Raw genomic sequence first — 19,841 nt, 5'->3', positions numbered from 1 at the left:
AAGTCTCTATTTCCAGCTCCAAATACTCCCTTCTAGACTTGAGTGTTTGACATCTCCCTACTTGGCAGTTCCAGTTGGCCAAACATCTCAAAAATTAATCTCAAAATTAAGAATTTTGTGTCAGCAGAGAATGGACAATACAGGTGGACTGGGTGAGATTTGAGCTAGACATGGAAGGATGAGTAAGACATGCCCAGGGAAGGCATGTTAATCTGATTGGGAAACAGGAATCTTCAATAGTGACCTTTGTGCAAGCAAGAAAAAAAATAAATCCAGAAATTTTTAAATTCCTTTCCCTGATTACAAAAAACGGAAAACAAACAACCAAAAAAAAAAAAAAACAGTTTCTCCCTCTGCCATCATCTCTCAATGAATGGCTCTACTCACACGTTCAAGCAAAAACCTTGCATCATCCTCAACTCTGCTTGCCTTATTCCCACATCCAGTAGGTCACTAAGTCCTATTGATCCACTTAAAAAATGTATATACCAAATCCATCAATTACTTTGCTTCCACAGACACCACCTGGTGCAAGAGAGCCTCTTCTCTCACCTGTACTAACTATCTGATGGCCACCACTGATGGCCACCACCTGCTTCCACTTATGTCCCCGGGTCATTCATTCTCCACACGGCCAGCAGAGTGAACTTTCAGAAGCATAAAGCACATGTGTTACTTTCTGCTAATAATCCAGTGGAACCGAGGAGAAAATTACCCTCTTAAAAGAAAAATTGTCTCTCAAGAAGAAAATTCTAAAAGAAATCCATACGCCTTGCCACGGCCCAGATGACCCTATGTGACCTGGCACTTTCCTTTGTGTCTGAGTACATCTTCCATCACTGCTCTCCACCTCACTCATCACATCCCAGCCACATGAGCCTTGCTGTTCCTCTAACACACCAAGTCTGTTGTCACATCAAAACCTTTGGTCCTGCTTCTTACCTCTGCCTGGAATGATCTCCCAGAGGTTCCCTTCACAGGCTGCTTCTTGGCATTCAGATCTTAGCTCAATTGTCACCATTTCAGAGAGGCCTCCCTCGCCACACTAAAATAGCTACTCCCAACATTGGGGTGGAATTAGGGTTAAGATTAAATAACCCTGTATTTCATGTCTCAATTAATTTCATCACAACATCCATCACTACTTGTTTTTTTTTAAATTATTGGTTAGCCTGTCCATTTACCTATTTCCCTCATCTAGAACATCAGCCGCATGGAAACAGAGCCCTTGTCCATCTTATTTCCCATTATGTTACCAGCAATTAAAACAGAGCTTGCCACAAATTGGCAATCACTAAATATTTGTAGCATCACTGATAAAGATGGATGGGTGAATCCTGATTGTGTGGGCTTAAGGAAGTCATTTAGCATATTTACCTCAGTTTATCTCCTTCTCTGAAGAAGATGAAGGTAATACACTACTTGGCTCTTACAGAATAAAAAGGAAGTGGTTGAGATAAATGTGAAGGTTGAACGCTTTACCAATTACAATGAGAAAAATATGGGACCCTATGGGCAGGGAGTCATCTGAAAGTAGCAATGACAAACTAATATGTTCTTACTCACGAACTTCCTGAGGACTAAGTCAGAGAGGGGAAAATAAAATGCACTCATTTGCAATATAAAAATTCATAAATGCAGTTGACATTAAATCAAAGTAGAGTAGCCATTTCTCTGGCATCGGTAGATATTTTGCTAAGTGATTTGTTTTTTCATGTAGTTAATATTCCCACTGTAATAAGACTTTTTTTTCAGTTTAAACTTTTTAACGGACACAGTTTTCAAATATATTTCAGCACCACTTTCTCTGATGGTAGAAGGAACAGAGCCTTTCATCAATAACTTGGCAACATCATCATAAGCATACGGTGTTAAATTTGGACATGAAATAGTGGTATGCTCTAAAATTATAAATGTGTAGAACTATTGGGTTTACTGAGTTCTCTTATGTGTATTATATAGGTTTTTCTCTCTCGTTTATTTAATCCACAACTATTTGTAGGTCACTTAGCACATGCTAAGCTAGCTCTGAGTATTATACTCAGAATGAAAAGCAAGATAGATGTGGTCCCTGCCTTCCTGGAGCCCAGAATCTTCTGAAGGAACACATGTCATGACCAATTAAGAACAAATGTGATGAGAGTCTCAAAGATCTACCCAAGGGAAGGTCACTGCAAAGAAATGGCCTTTAAGCTGATTCCTACAGAGGAGTTGTTGCTCAGCGGGAGAATGTTCCTGGCAGATGGACATGTACATGCAAAGACCAGGAGAGCCAAGGTGCATTTGAACAGCAAATGAGAACAGCACGGCTCCTGATGATGCTGCGGAGTCAACCAGGGCCGGATTGCAGAGCCCCTGCAAGCCCAGGCTAGGAATTTGTCTTCGTTCTAAGAATAGATGAAATGGTTTTACAGAGGCAAGTGACGTGATCAGTTTTACACTTCAAATATACGTGTCAGAAGAAAACAACCAATAAAATTCTGCTTTTACACATATTTGGGGTCTCGATAAAGTTGAAGTAAGTGATACCATGGTAATCTGCCTTCCACAAGTTATGGAATTTACAGGTGATGTCCAGGGGAATAAAAAAAAAAAAAGCAAATATCAAAAAGTGGATATTCAGGAAAAGAGAGTTCAGGTTTCAGAAAGGAACCTTATTTTGGGGGACCTATTACATTTCTGCATGTGTAAGAGCTGCCATTTAGCTGAGTTCAACATTCTCTGAGACACTTGCTACAAGTGCAGGGCCTACCGGGAAGACTGTTAGGGCAGAAGCACAAGCACCAAGTTCCAGAGTCACCTTGGCCACAATCTATAGACAAAGATAGTGCCTAAGGAACCCTCCCCTCTCTAGAATGCTGAGATGCATATATTGTAGCAAGAAGAAGGTTATAAGATAGACCCCACCACCACCTACTCAACAATGACCTTGAACAAGTTACTTAACTTCTTTGCATATCAGTTTGCCTGATGGTGAAAGCACTACCTCATCCGGTTGCTATGAGTCTAAATTGGTATTGAAAAAAAAATCAGTAAATATTAGGATCATTCTGTGACTTTTTAGCTTTATATTTAATGGCTTATATCTTAGCCCACTAAAGGAAGAGAAAAAATGGAAATGAATATTTCCTTAAGAGCAAAAGAGGCCCCTTTAAATTAAGAATTCATATTATTAAATATTGTATTTTTCTGTATCCTCTTGAGACTTTGTAACATTTTGGGAAACATCTTGTGCCTCCATCTGCCCAACATTTTGTGCTCTGGAATATCTTTATCAGCTTCTGAATATGTTCAGTGCTACTATCTCCAGTCTATTCTGAGCACATTAGCCAGAGCTTTCATGTATCCATATAAATTCTGCTAAAAGCCAACTTTTTCTTACTATTTGAGCATCAATGCAGAAATAAGCTTCCATGGTTTCTTTGTGGTCTCTTTGCAGACTCCAGGGGTGTTAATAACAAGTCACAAGCCCTCTATTTTCTTATTATTTTTAAATAACTGGGTTTAAAATTATAAGTTTAATACATGCATATTGTTTAAAATATGAACAGTTATAGGAGGTCTGTAGGTTAAGAAAGAAACAATCTTTTCTTTGCCTCCTACTTCCTGCTCCTCATTTATACTCCCTGTATAATAGCAGTATTTTATACATTCTTGAAGAAATTTTCTCCTCCTGTCTTTTCCTTTCTTTCTCTACATAGTCCCCCAAATTGTCTTTATTTTCCACAAGTTTTGTACCATCTTTCCCATCTCCCTTCCTATTTTTGTTCTATTTAATTCTGTATGTTTTGCACAAAGGAAACCATACTTTCAGATCCTATATCTTGAACATTTTTCCATACCAGTATTTATAGATCTGCCTTATTCCTTTGAGTGGCTTTCTGTCTTTCTATTAATGGAGTGTATCCTTTGACTAGCCCCTGTTGATGAACATTTTAGATGCTTTCATAAACATTTCTATAACATATATCTCTAAATATGTCTTAGCACATATGAGGACTTTATTGATAAGATAAGTTCTTAGAAGTTTTAAAACCTGGAATGCTAATGTCAGCCTCCAAAAAGAACTTCTTTGCTGGGCACAGGGGTACACACCTGTAATCCAGCAAAACTCTAAGCAACTTAGTAAGATTCGTGTCTCAAAATAAATAAAAAGGGCAGGAGATGTGGTTCAGTGGTTAAACACCCCTGGATTCAATCCCTGGTACAAAAAAAAAAAAAAAAAAAAAAAGACAAAAAGAGCTTCTTCAATGACTAGTGGCAGCCTTATTGGACAGCAGAGAAATAATCAATATCCTGAAAGATATCATTAATCTTTATTGTGAAGATTGGTGATAATGTAACAAATGTAACAAAGTGCTTAACGGATATCTGGCATACCGCAGTTGCCTGATGAATAGTGGCTATTAGTCACATTGCCTTTATCTTTGTAAGCAACCACTCAAGAATTTATCTCCAAGGTCTGAGGGGAAATATAACTAAAGTCAAAGGGTTGCTATAATATCAGTACATTTTAGATGGCACTGTTTTTTGAAAGCCCACCTATTTACTTAAGAGGAATGTCCAATGGGACAGGAAAGTCCTTTTAGGTGGTAGGAAAACCTGCAAAGCATTATGCTTCAATATTAGAAATTTTTTCTGAGTAAATCTCCAAAAAGCCTTGACATTTCAACAATATGAAATCAGTCCAGAGCTGGGAGGCATTAACTTAAGCATCTGGAGAAAAGTAATTGCCACCTTAAACAAAGTAATGTTAGTTTTAATCTTAGCAAGCCATGAGCACATTATTTAAAGGAAACTGAGTTGGATAGCAAGCATTTGCATTCTATTCATTTATTCATTCAACAAATATTTACTGAGCACCTGCTAGGGACCAAGAGTATTCCAAATTATAAGGGTGTGATGTGAGCTAAATAGATATGGAGGCTGCAATTAAATAGCCATGTGACTTTTACCAGCACATTGTTTTTCCTCGACTTTACTCTCCCATCTTTAAAATAAACTGCTTGCATTGCATCACAAGCATTTTTACGAGAATATTTAGGACAATAAAGGGGTATATTCCCTTCATTTAACTATTAACTTGTTTTTAGGCACCACTTCTGATTGCTCCTTATTATAAAGATGCAATGACCATTTACTGGTAAATTTTTGCCCACACTTAATATTTCTTCAGCAATAACACTAAGATCTCCATCATTGACTCACCATCTAGAGTCAACACCATCCTACCACTGATTTTATGAGCCTGTTCTGTAGCATCCATCTATGGCATTAGAAGTATTACTGAGACTTTAATTTCTTGCATGATTCCAATTGTTCTCTCTCAGAAGTGTCACCCATTTCCTATCTTGGAAAAATCCACTGTAAGTGAATCAAGACTAAATTTAAAGATGATTGAAGACTTTATTAAAAATAATTTTACAGAAAAAAAGATTTTTAAAAAACTGCTAGCTGGGCTTGTAGGCACACAATCTGCAATCCCGGCAACAGGAGGCTTAGGCAGAAGAATCAAATCACAGTTTAAGACCAACCTTGGCAACTTAATGAGAGACCCTGCCTCAAAATAAAAAAGAAAGGACTGGAAATTTAACTCAAGGGTAAAGCACCCCTGGATTCTAGCTCCAGTACCCCGCCCCCGCCCCCCCCCCCCGCAAAAAAAAAAAAAAGAAAAAGAAAAAATCTGCTGAAGGACATTATCTCCAAAAGTTCTTCCAGATAAATCATTCGGGGCCTCTCTTGAATAAGTTCTCTTTTTTAAAATTTTATTTATTTATTTACAGTCCTGGGTGTCCAACCCAGGGCTTTTCACATGCTAGGAAAATATTGAACCATATTGCTGTCCTCATTGAGTTTACCTTCCTTTCTTTCTTTCTTTCTTTCTTTCTTTCTTTCTTTCTTTCTTTCTTTCTTTCTTATTGTACTGGGCATTTAACCCAAGGGTGCTTTGCCACCAAATTACATCCCAGCCCTTTTAATTATATTTATTTTTTTTATGTTGAAACAGGATCCTACTAAGTTGTTTAGGGCCTCACTAAGTTGCTGAGAATGGCTTCAAACTTGTGATCCTCCTGCCTCAGCCTCGCGAGTTGCTAGGATTACAAGCATATGGCCACTGTGCCCACATCACTGAGTTCTTAATGGTGAATCCAGTGCAGCTAATTGATGCACATGGGGATATCACCATCCTTCTCAGATATACTGCCAAGTTCTAATCAGTGGATATTCTGTTCATTTCCTGGGCTATAGTAACAAATTACCACAAATGTAGTGGCTTAAGACAATAAAAATTTATTCTCTCATATTTTTGGAGACTAAGTGTTTGAAATCAAGGTGTTGGCAAGGACATGCTATCTCTGAAAGCCAGAGGGAAGGATCCTTCCTTGTCTTTTTGTAGCAATCCTTGATGTTTCTTGGGGTGGAACTACGTCTCTCCAATCTCTGCTTCCATGTTCACGTGGCCTCTCCCCAAGGATCTGTGTCTCTGTTTTCTCTTCTAAGGAAGGATGCACATCATTGGAACAGGGTCCACACCAATCCAATATGGCCTCGTCCTAACTAATTGCATCTGCAAAGACCATATTTTCTTCTAAATAAGGTCACATGCTGCAGCTCCAGGTAGACATGAAGTTTGGGGGGACACTCTTCAACCCGGTACAAACACTATATTTTTTTTCTTCCACCAGCATATTGACCGTGTACAGTAGTGTCTTATCAGAGAACACTGCACTGAAAGACCAAGCAGCCTGGTACAGAGAGGGCTGAGCTGGTGAAGAACAGGAAGGGGGGTTGTTAAAGAGAATCTGTGAGATTGCTCCCTGTGGGTACATATCAGCACAGTCAGGGAGCATCCCGGATGTTCCAGGCAGGAAAGAAGTCTGTGCAATAGCAACGTGAGTGGGGGGCGGGAAGGGAGGACAGAGTAAAGGGTGAGATAATTGTGGAAGCTTTTCTAAATTCTGGAAGACTTTATAGCAGTCTTGTATTTGTGATTATTTTCAGTTTTGATTGTTGATTTTTTGGTGCTATTTTGAGTTATTTCATAACTTCTAGTTGCCCCACAAAAATTCAAGTATTTAAATGGGCATCCCACAGGCAGGAAGGCTAAGGACTGGACAGTGTAAGCTGGGCATAAGGCCTCTAGCATTGAAGGTCATTCCTGGGTGGAACCTCTTCCCTCCTGTCTTATTGGCAATACATCTTTGGGAATGTGAGGTCTTTTCTCAGAGCTCAGACTCCTTCCTCTATAAATTGGAAATAATAGAATCTTTTCCTAGGATTGCAGTAAAGAGGAAAATAATTCATATACAACATTAAATGCAGTTCCAGGAGCATAAAAAAGTGCTGATACATGTTTGCTTTTATTAATGTATCTTTTCCCTGGGTTAGAGGATCTCTCCCCCGAAAATAAAAACATACTAATTCTTTCATATTATAAAAGCCTTTTAAAAGAATTGTTTGTCCTACCTGTCTCCTATTTCTCTCCTCCCATTCTGCAAAGGGACTTTGGTCCCTCTGGGATCCCTCTGTTCTCATCCTTGAGATCCCCATGTTGCTGAGTCTAGTAATTGATTCTCAGTCCTCATCTTAGTTGACTGGTGAGCAGCTTTGTTGTCTGACAATTTCTTCCTTCCTGAAACACTTTTTCTCTTGGGTTTCTGGGGTACCACTCACTCTTTTTTCTCTATCTACTTCTTCCTTGCATTAGAGGACCCCATGGGCTCCCTTGGAATTCTCCTTCTATCTTTACTTAATTCCTAAGTGATCTCATCCCACCTTAAGGCTTTAAACACCATCCATCAACAAAGGCAGATCTCTCCTGAACGAAGCCTTCTCAAAATCTCCAGCTGAATCTCAAACTTTACATGTTTAAAATCAAATCCCGATTTCCCTCCCTGATGAAACCTGGTCCTCCCACCTTAGAAGGTAAACGCCTGGGAGTCATTCTGAATTTCCACTTTCTCTTACACCTGCATCTGAACTACTAGCAAATCTGAAGAAAGTTTCTCTTTCTGCCTCAGAATAGATCCAGAAACTGAGTACTCACCACTGCAGTGCTGCCACTCTGGGCTAAGCCATCTGCATTCCTCACCTGTGTTACAGTGACAGCCTTGTGACTCCTCTCCCTGCTTCCTCCCTTTATCTCTTCTGTCTATGCTCTACCAGAAGCCAGAGTGATGCACAGGTGACTGCACATTAGAAACACTTGAAGAGCCTCAGAAGTGCCAATATCCAGGCCACATCTCAGATGGATAAAATCAGAAACTCCAGATGTAGGCCCAAGCATAAGTGTGTGTGTGTGTGTGTGTGTGTGTGTGTGTGTGTGTGTGTGTACACGTGTGCACGCACGTATATTCTGCAATGCTGAGGATTGAACTCAGGGTTGTTCTACCACTGAGCTATACCCCCAGTCCTTTTTATTTTTTATTTTGATAAAGAGTCTTCTTATATTGCCCAGGCTGCCCTTGAACTTGTGATCCTCCTGCCTCAGTCTCCTGACTATCTGGGATCATGAATGTATATATATTTTTTAAGTCAGGTCATGTGGCTATCCTACCTAAAAACCTCCAATGGCTTCTCATCTCAGAATAAAAGCCAAAGTCCCTAAATAGCTTTTGAGGCCTCCATTAGCAGGTGCTTCTCAAACTCACCCTGAGGGCTTTGTTAAAACACCAGCCACTGGGCCCCACCTTCAGAGTCTGATCACTTGCCTTTCTAGCAAATTCCCAGGTGACACTGATGCTACTGATCTAGGGACCACGCCTTACAGGATCTGGCCCCACTAACCTTCAGCAGCATATTCTCTACTCTCCGACTGGCTAACTCTGTTCCAGCTACGATGGCCTCATTTCCTAAACAGCCAGCCCCCCTCCCACTCTGAAGCCTTTATCTTTGCTGTCACTCCAGCCTCCCAGCCACCTCTCAGCTCTCTTAAGTCACTTTAGCAAGTGAGGCTGTTCTGACTCCTCCTTGTAGCTCATTTCTGTTTTTTTGTTTTTTTGTTTGTTTGTTTGTTTGTTTTTCTTCCCAAGTTCTGGCTCTCCAGTGTGTATGTGTGTGTGTGTGTGTGTGTGTGTGTGTGTGTGTGTAAGAGAGAGAGAGAGAGAGAGAGAGAGAGAGATTTATATACAGTGGAGTATAAACCTTATGAGAGCAAGGTGCTTGTTTTTTCTCACTGCTGGTCTGCAGTGTCTAAAACCACACCTGGCCCTCAGTGAGTCTCAAAGAAATGGAAACCAAAGAATGAAGAAAACCCTGCAACCCACTGACCTTATAAGAATGCCTGTAGCTCCGGGGATGACCAGGAGAGGCCGCTGTAACGTCGCGCATGGGCAGGACGCCGCGCAGCTGCTCTTCCTCAACAGCCAGCGGCGGTCACTTCGGGGTGGGAAACCGTCCGCTGAGCCTCCGCTGCCAAGTGGACCCAGCTGGGACGTGGAAACATGTGTATCGTCGCCTCCTAACGCCTGGCACTCATCACCAAGTCCTGCAGCTCCTGGAGATCAGCTGTAACCCAGATCCAGTAATTTTGGAAGTGCACACACCAGAATGAAAGCTTCAACAAGTCCCCAGGAGGGTTTGGTGGACACCAGCTCCCGGGGAAAAGCTTGGTCTAGGTGGACGCAGCCCAGCCAGCATCTGAGTTGGAGTGGAATTGTTGACGCTCCGAGTTAGAGTCCAGAAAACAAATTCCCGAGAATTCCAGAGGAGACAGGTGAAGAAGCTAGCTGTTGCTTCCCTTCCTGACTGGGGATGTTCCACTGACCCCTCTATGCCCTTTCCTCTTTAAAAGAGCCATCTATCTATTCACATGCACATGCATACATACATCTGAAGGCACCAATGATGGGACCCAGTTCTCTTTAAAGAGTCCCACTTTTATTCTTTTCGACACAGTAGATAAAAGCTCTGGGGTTAGGATTGAAAAACAAGCAAGCTTTTGCCCCATTTTTGCTGAGGGACTCAAGACTTAACCTGAAAAGGGTGGTCAGCACATCTGGGTTCCCTACCTCAGGGTCAGTGGGACTGACCAAGTGATGAAAGGCCATGAGGCTCCTTGTCAATCATCCAAATGTCAGAATGACTTTCTGATGATAGCGGGGATGACTTCTTAGCTTTCACAAATGGCATGTAAAACCAGCAGGGATTTATCAGAAGACCCCCACACACACTTCACTGTTGAATTCAGGGGGAGTCACAGTCTTATTTGCATATGATTTGCATGCAATTTAAGAATAATATACCAGGCATGGTGGTGCATGCCTGTAATGCCAGCTGACATGGGAGAATAAGGCAGAAGGATAACAAGTTCAAAGCCAGCCTCAACAACTTAGTGAGACCCTGTCTCAAAATAAAAATGAAAAGAACTAAGGATGTACTCAGAGATAAAGTGCCCCTAGGTTCCACCCCAGTACCAATAATAATAGCTAAAAATTATAAACTCTTGCCATAGGCCCATTACTACTAATTTCATTTCATCCTCACAACAGATCTATGATGCAAGAACTATTCCAATCCTCTGTTGTATAGACGGGGAAACTAAAGCTTGCAGAGATTAAGCAACTTGCCTCAAATGACAGGCTAATCAATTAGACCTGGACCCAGGTAGTCAGCCCTCCTTCCCCATCCTCTGCACCACACCTGTTGAGTAAGCTAGAGGGACAATGAAATTGAACTTCACAAAACAGTAGCACGGGTGGTGGACCAGCCTTGGACTAGAGGGTCAGATAGACCAGGCAATTGTCCCAGCTTTACTACAGCTGAGCTGCGTTAACAGGCAAGTGATTTATCCTCTCTAAATTGTTGGTTTTTTCCTATATAAACGAAAGATAATGCTTCCCTTGAAAGGTTGTTGAGAGGATTATATGAGATAACACTTAAAGCACCCATCCTAGTTCCTGTCAAAATAGATGTCTATTAAATATTAGCCTACTCTGTGTTCCTATTAAAGTTGAAAAAAAAAGGTACTGAGAGATTAACATCTAAGCCACCACTACCCAGACCTTGTGGTCAGGGGAGGCCGTCCCCCCAAAATATTAGCCCTGCTACAGTTGGTAGCCTAGGATCCTGACTTTTCCCAGTTCTCTCAACCAATTTTTGATCCATACTCCCTCTGCCCAAGGGTACTGAGAAAGACGGTCTATGAGCAGCCATTGCCTAGCCACCTTCCCCTTTTGCTGGCCCTTCTTTCCTGCCTCCCCTATGGATTGAAGAAAGAGAAATGGATGTGGAGAGGCTGAAAGCTCCCTTGGTCATCAAGAGAATTAAGGAAAGGAGAAGGGATAACATGGAGGGAGTGATCAGTGGCTTGGGTTATGCTTACTCTCCAGTCAAGAGCCTCTTAGCTCTAAGCCACCCACTTAGGCCCAGTGAGATTCACTTAATGACGTGGTCTAGAATCACATTCAGTATTAGAGCTGAAAAGGGCTTTAGAGATTATTTCATTTTCAGCCAAGATTCATGCTTGGAAGAAGAGGTGTCACAAGGTGATTAACTTGCTAGGAGGCTCCTATTAGCGGAGCTGGCCTTGGCACCCCAGGCTCCTGGCTCTCCAACCTCTTTGTCTTGAGCCATTCTGACTCCCATGACCTTGCCATTCTCTGAAAGGTGGGTGGGCTCCAGGGCATGGCAGAGTTAAGGCTGCAGTGGGGCCTTGGCGCCTCTGACACCACCTTCTCCCTCAGCACCTTGCTCTGCTGGGCACCATTTAGGCAGGCCCCCACTCTGAGACGCCTTCCTCAGGCAAACACTCAGGTCCTGAAGCTGTCCCTCTGCAATTTCTCTACCAAAACTTACCTTCCCAACATCCTAGCCAACTGTAAAACTGAAAAGAAATCCTGCTATGTAATAAGCTCCTTCATGTTTATGACTGATAAGGGACTCAAATGGTTCTATGGTTATTTATTTTTAAAACTGGTCTCCTAGAGAAATGAAACCTTTTCCCAAAGGGGTAAGATCCTTATGGTAGAATTCTGGAGCAGAAAATTCTCCCCGGCATGCCTCCAGGTGTAAAGTGGAGATGGTCACCTATGTCACCCCCACCCCCACCCCATGCGACTGTGACAGGGGTACATGTCAAGCAATAGCCTGATAAGATCTGGTCTCTTTTGGACCTAAGAAATCCCTTTCTTCTAGTCAGGCTGAATATAAAGTCATTTATCTCCATTCCTTTGGAGCACTCTTTTCGTCCATCTTTCTACCCAACCAGTGCCTATAGTCAGAGGGAGAGAGAAAGGTGCTAGGTACGGCTATCAGCCTCTCCGGAAACAATTAAATTCACCCCTTTCCTAAAAATCTCAAGCACCAAATTACAAATGCCTCGTTCCCACAGGACTTCTTTCCTACAATACTTCCTGAGTTGCTTATAATAGTAAAAAGGGTGGTGTTTTGTGCCCACTATGAAAGATTTCTTCTCCATGCCCTGATTCTTAGTTGTCTTGAAGGATAGGAAAAACTCACTATGGAGAAATAGCGGTCAAGAGCTTGAGAGACCACATGTCCCTGTTTATGCCTGCTGACCTGGCATAATTACCAATAGTGCCTTTCATTCTCAGTGTCCTGGTTTGAATGATAAACCTATTAGGAACATGGATTTTGAGGTTGGAGACAGCCTTGCTTCTTACTAGCTGTCTTAGCTTTTGCATCAGAGTGACCAAAATACTGGATAAGAACAACTTACAGGAGGAAAAGTTTATTTTGGCTCAGGGTTTTAAAGGTTCCATCCGTTGTCTCCATAGCTGAATCCATAGCTCTGGGCCCAAGTGAGGCAGAACATTATGGCAGAAGGGTGTGGCAGAGGAAAGCAGTTTCGAGATGGCAACCAGGAAGCAGAGAAAGAGAGAGCTCTGAACACCAGGGACAAAACATAAATCCCAGTGACCTATTTCTTCCAGCCACATCCTACCTGCCTTCAATTCCCACCAAGTTAATCCATTCAAGTGGATTAATCCATCAATTAGGTCACAGCTCATAATCTAATCATTTCCATTCTGAACATTCTCACATGGTCTCACATGAGCTTTGAGGAGACACCGTATCCATAACACAACAAAACTAGCTGCGTGACTTTGGACAAGTTACTTAAAGTCTATGAGCTTCATTTTCCAAATCTGCAGACAGAGGATACTCTTAGATGGATCCCTTTTCATAGATAGGGCCATTGGAAGGACCAGTCTTGCACTGAAAGCTCAGGTTAAGACTGCAGCATGAATCACCTCTCATTCTAGAATACAGAACATCCACATACATCCTCCACATGTGTGGACTCACCTAGGCAGGGATGTAGTCTCTTTTTGTTGGGGGGAGGGAGTGTACCAGAGATTGAACTCAGAGGTACTCAACCACTGAACCACATCTCCAGCCCTTTTTTTTTTTTTTTTTTGGTATTTTATTAGAGACAGGATCTCACTGAGTCACTTAGCACCTCACCATTGCTTAGGCTGGCTTTGAACTCGAGATCCTCCTGCCTCAGCCCCCCCAGCCACTGGGATTACAAGCAGGTGCCACTGTGCGCAGCTACTCTTTTGAAGGCTATTTTGCACTGGGAAAACCTGAATTTATAACAAGACAAACTAGCACTCAAAATGCAGCTGCAGTACCATATTAGCTGCATCACCCTAGAAATACAAATGTCTTGCCTTGCTCATCTGGGCAACTGAGATAAAAATCTCAGAGTTATGAGTAGAAAATGAGGCAAAGGTGTTGGAAAGTCACAAGCCCTGTGTCTGTGCTCAATGCATGCTGCCTCATGTTACTACACTTAGGGACAGTGAGGTCCAGGGAGGAGAGAGACATGCCCAAGCACACAACTAGGTTCAACAGTAAGGACACAAGAGGTTTGTGCCCTTTCCCCATATCTCGTGGTCTCTGAGGACTGTCCTTCTTTCTTTTTGAGTCAGAACTGTGTCTTAAACCATCAGTACCATTTCCAACTCTAAATCTTTCTCAATCTCTCTCCTTCTTTATCATGAAAATTAGTAACAGGAAAAGGAAGCATCTTGATGGCATGCAGCTGGCCCTAGGATTTTTGGATTAGAACCAAATTTGATGTTTATGGAACTGATGTCAATCTGCTGGTTGTGTGATATTGGGCAAATTACTCCATGCCGATGAGCTGCAATTTCCTCGTGTGTAAAATGAAAATAATACCTCTTGCAGGATGAATGGCAAATCCAAGTTGTTCTCACTCCCAGCCCATCTTTTAACCTCTATTCAGCCTCAAGTTCACAGGCTGCTCAATCCCATGGCCATTGGCAGGGAGGGTGGTAGTAAGACTAGAATTTCTAGACTAGAACCTATAATTAGGAAATGTGGTATTGAATTCAAAAGTTTGGAATTTGGACTACAGTATGAAGTGTGGTGCTATATGAAGTGTGGTGCTATATCATGGGGATAGGTATTTTATTCAAAATGGTCTATGGAGCATTTGGGTTATTTTTGTTTTCCATACCTGTAACCCTCTAGCACAAACAACAGCTTGCCAAACAGAGCCAGCCTGCCACCTTTGTTTTTTTTTTTTTTTTTTTTTAAATAGAGTTTTATTGGAGCATGGCCATGCCCATTTGTTATCTATTTCTTTCTTGATTCTATGGCACAATTGAGTAGTTGCAGCATAGACTGTAAGGACTGCAAAATATTTGCTATCTGACCCTTTACAAATGAAGTTTGCAGCACTAAAATAGGGCTTTAAGTTTTAATAATGATAATTACAGTAATAACATATGCTATTGTGTGCTTACTCTGTGACAAGGGTTGTTCTAAGGCTTTGTATGTACCATATAATTTCAAGCTTGCAACAACTCCATGATACACAAATACTCTTATGCCAAATTCATAACTGAGGACACCATCAGAAAAAAAGGTCAAATAATTCATTCAAGGTCCAGAGCTCGTAAGTGGCACAGTTTAAATTCTACCCCGAATAGTGTTGAGAATTAGACCTGCTTAGGGACTTTCATACACATTTCTTTCCCGATCAACTTGACCACTCGTGATATGAGAGGCAATTTTCTGTGGTCCACAAACGCATCATTAAAAAAATGTCCTCTCCTATGGTGAGAAAGCTATTCGCTTTTAAGTTCTCTTTAACATGATGAATCTCCCTTTTAACAGGGATAGTGGACTGTCTCTTTGCACACAGCTCAAATTTAACTAGATTGCTTCATTTCATAACATTTATTTTTATGGTTACCTTCTTCTTGTGGCAAATGATCCTTGCTTTTCCTTTATAGTGGTTTCCTTTCAAAATAAATTTATTTAGGAATAAAAGGTTGAATTGATTCAAGTGTTAAGGAAACCATGTTAATAACGGTGCATATGGTGTGTAAATATGACACAAATCAAATCATGATTGTGGTGCAGAAATGAATGACAGAGGTGGGAAGCCCTGCCCAACAATCAGGTGACTTTGCCTTCCTTCCAGCCAGCAGCAGTTTGGAACATGGCTGGGGACTGTCCCCTCCCTGAGCTCAGTTTCCCTACCTACTGAGTAAGGAAGTTTGAATTACATGATCACTAACATCCTGTGGCATCCCAGTTTATTTTTTCTGGCCTGAGCTAAGATTAAATTAGACCTGTTAGAAATCCAGCCTTTCAAACCTTGTAAAAACAAAGGACTCTCTGGCACCCCCTATGTCTTCCTCCTCTCTTAGAGTGAGCCTATTAATCCCTGTCTGGTTCTTGCAGGAAAAAAAAGTGAGGAGATAAATGCATGCAGAGCAGGATTCAATTTGCGCCTCTTGCCTTTAAATTAAACAGGTCTGGGTTGGTTCAGGACATTTACTGGGAGAAAAATAAGTTCCTTGACATTTCCTCATTCATAGTTATTCCACCTGGGCCCAGCCAGCCTGGCCCGATGGGGTTTCTGTCTCTCTGGAGAGCTCTGTGTCTGCTCCCCTAGAGACAGCTGTGGTTATAGCTCACCATGGCTGGAAGGAAAAGAGAAGGATTTTATTAGAAAACACAAGATGCAGCCCTGCAAATGGATTCCAAACCTACATGAAATATAACCAGACCAGAGGTGGCAAGAGTGCAAAGATCCATTCTTCTTGGTTTTAAGGAGACTGGGGGGCAGCAGGGCATCCAGGATGGGGCAGGTGCAGTAACCAATGCTGTCGATCTGCCATTTCCAGTTCTTAGTCCTCACTGCAATCCTCAGAAGGGGTGATCATCATCATTTAGTTTATTAATCATATTGCACTTAGATCAAGAAACTGAGGCTCAGAAAGGTCACGCTCTTTTCTAACTTCAACTTACTCCTCATAGGTGTAGGTGTTGTTATTTTTTATTTTGTATGGAGGCAGGTTGAAAGCCAGAGAGTTTAATTCATGTAGCTGGTAAGTGGTAGAGGGAGGATTTGAACCCATGTCTGACTCTCTGCAGGTTTTTTTTCTCTGTGTTTCTTTTCATGGGGCCTAGAGAAATGCTAGCACTTCCCCCAAGAGAATAGAAGGGAGAGCAGGAAGCAAGCATGTCTGCTTCCAATGGAGGTAACAGGAAGACATAGCGAGGGGAAAGAGTTTCTCTGCATGTCTGATCTTCATAAGGGCACCAACATCACTCAACAACGTGTCACTTTTCATTCTTTATTCACCGTGTGTCAAGAATTCTTACGTGTTCATTATGATGATGCACCTTTCCCCCCAGCCATCTATGCAGATCTGAAGCCATCTGTCAGCCCTTCCCAGGGGCAGCTGATTGAGGTATCTGGAGCCAAAAGTCACCACTGCAAGCAAGGAGCATGTTAAGAGCCTGTTTTTCTATCTTGATTAAAATTCCTTCCCATGGGCTCTTTCTGTCGCTTGGGCTCATCACACAGGCTATGAAGTGCAAGTTATCTGCAGAGCCAGCACCTCTATTGTTAGGGAGTCTCCCTCTGTAATGGGCACTATCAATGCCCTGCCCAGCATATCCCCCTCAGATCCCTTTTACCATTTCTGTGGTCCCTTGGCCAGTTTCTGTGTGCTCTGCTCCTAACAGCTCATACCTGGGACTTTCTTCAGAAGCTTGTCCTCACTTTCACAGAGCAGAAGGTGTGTGGGAGCCATCCCAACCAGGCAGGAGATGGAAGCTCAGCGCTCTTGTCGTAAGTCAGGGCAAGCTCCAAGGAGTGGTTTACAGGCCAGAGCATCCCAGGAGATCAGGCTGGGATGGAGCCTAGAAGCACGCCTTTGCTTTTCCTCCTCCCCACCCTGTTCCGCTCTTCTACTCTTCAGACCCCTCCTTAGAAAGTCACATGAAATCACCCCAGGATTGCCTTCTGGGGAACCTGACCTAAAACATTGTTCCTCTTCCTCGAGCTAGTTTTTTTCCTCTGTCCACAGAATATCTTCCCCTGAATAGGCACTCCTACCCATCACTTCTTGAACCAAACTCCCTGTGATAAATCAGAGTGCACTGGTCAAATTGTCTGCTCTATTAGCAAGTTTCTAGGCAACAACAAACTCATCCTGGTGGCATCCATGTTCATCTTCTGTGTAAAGGCTTTTGGATAAGAGAATGTCACTACACATAACGCTGACCTGATACCATTCCTTTCATAGAAAGGAAAAAGTTCAGTTCCTTCTGTCCACCCACTTAGCAACTAGGTAATCTTAGAAAATTGTTATTTTACTTAAAAGAGTAAAATTAGAAGATTCTCTCCCTAAGTATTTAAAGTAATGTGTATCTTTTATGGAAAAAATAATAGAAAAGTATAATAATCCAGACACCAAACATTAACTAGTGCTTTTTGGTAAATTTCTCTCCAATCTTTTTTTTTCTATGCAGATATTCTCAAGCAATTGTAATAGACATTACTACTTGTACTCATCATCTGGTTCTTGTCTCCTTCCATGTACAGTGGACACTTACCCTGTCTTTTCCCCCTGGATATTAGGTATGGTCACATGACGTGCTTTGGTCAATGAAATGTGAGTAAGTGTATTTAAGAGTCAGTGCACTGTTCTCTATGTCCTTGTCCCCATTTCTGTGGACCACTTCAAGCCATTGATGGCAATTACTCATCTGGGTCTGGGTACCTTAGTTGACTATGACAGCAAAGTCTCCTGCCAACTCGAAATGGGCATGGGACATGTACAAGAAGAAAACTATTGTTTTAAGCTGTTGGCATTAAGTGGATGTCTTAGTTTCCTAGGGGTGCTGTAACATAGTACCACAGATAGAGTGACTTAATGCCAGAAATGTGTTGTGTCACTGTTCTGGACCTTAGAAGTCCATGACCAAAGGGTCAGCAGAGTTGATTCCTTCTAAAAGGTATGATGGAGAATCTGTTCATGTCTCTTGCCTGGCTTGTGATGATTTGTTGGCAATTTGTGGCTTTTCTTGGTCTGTGGAAGTATCACTCCAATCTCTGCCTTCACCTTTGCATGGCACTTTGTGTGTGTGTGTGTGTGTGTGTGTGTCCCCAACTTAAATAGATAGCAGTTGCATTTGATTAAGGCCTACCTTAATGATCTCATCTTAATTAATTATATCTGCAATGACCCTACTTCCAAATAAAGTCACATTCTAAGATACCGAACATTAGAATTGCAACATAGGAATTTGTTGTGGTAGAGGGGGGACACAATTCAACCCTTAATAATGAATGTTTACTACAATAGTGTATTTTAGACTCTGTTGATCAACCCAAGGACCATCCTTTTCATGTGATTTTTTGATACATTTCTTCCCCACTTTTACTTTATGCAGTTAAGTAACTTACTCATCATCACAAAACCAATAAGAAGGAAAACTGGAATTCTAACCTAGGTTTTCTGATTAAATAGCCTGAGCTTTTGATCACTCTCTGGAGGTTGCTATCTGAAGTCTAGGTGCTTTACAGTTCACCAAAGTCCCCTCTGCTCCCTATTTACTCTGACTGAGGCTACAGACTGTTTGTCTTTAGGGTTGTTGTGTTGACTTCCCTGGGTATGGTCCAATTTCCTGGTTTATATTACCTATATTCCTCCTGCAGCATGATATTGGCAACCATGTGCTATGCTATAGTTCCTCTCCTTAGTTATTAAAAAAAAAAAAATAACCGATGCCCTTCAATTCACCTTCCAGGTTACTGAAAGCCATTACGACAACCTGGGCAACTCTAACTGAACCCTACCTGTCCCCAACTCTCTGTTGATTCCCAAGCACAGACCCATGGATTAGGCTCCATCTCTGACTTCTACCTGTTTTCTGCCCAACAAATTTCCCTCCAAGGAATAAGCCAGTAATAAGCATATTTGATTGTTTAAAGCAAATGGATTCTCAGGAAATGCCAGCTCCTCCCATTACATCCTTTTTTAAAAGATTCTCCCAATTACAAAGAACTCAATCAAATGGCAACTTGCCCTCAGTCCTGATGTTCGCATTTCCCAGTGCAGAGAAAAGAAGAAACCCCACGTTGTGAAGCGTATGCCCAGGCAGTGAATCACAGGAGCTTTTCAATCACTTATTGCTTTCTCCCCCCTTGGCATTCCTATTGTGCGTGATCTCTTTTTTATCCCACACCAAGGGACTTTGTGTGCGTGCTACTCCTCATTAATTTGATCACAGAGGGCAGATCTAGGATATGAGTCAAGTAAATGAATGGTTCTCCAGAAGCTGCCCAGGTGGAGGCGTTCACATCTAAGCCCTCATCCGTGCCTTTGAATTCATTAGCTCAGAGCACATGGCCCCGCCACCACGTATGCACACCCTGGAGGGCCCAACTCTGCAGACAGGCACCAAGTCACCTTCTCCCAACCCCAGTCAAAGAGACACGTGTTGTGTTTACTCCAGTTTTATCATTAATTTTTGCCTGCTGCCTGACAGCCTTGGTCTCCCCAGATTAGATTTCTGGAATTAGGCTGATCTTCATGTTGTAA

This window comes from Callospermophilus lateralis, chromosome 5, assembly GCF_048772815.1.
Source record: "Callospermophilus lateralis isolate mCalLat2 chromosome 5, mCalLat2.hap1, whole genome shotgun sequence".
Taxonomy (NCBI): Eukaryota; Metazoa; Chordata; class Mammalia; order Rodentia; family Sciuridae; genus Callospermophilus; species Callospermophilus lateralis.
The sequence above is the reverse complement of the archived record's forward strand: the minus strand, read 5'-3'. Positions refer to the sequence as shown.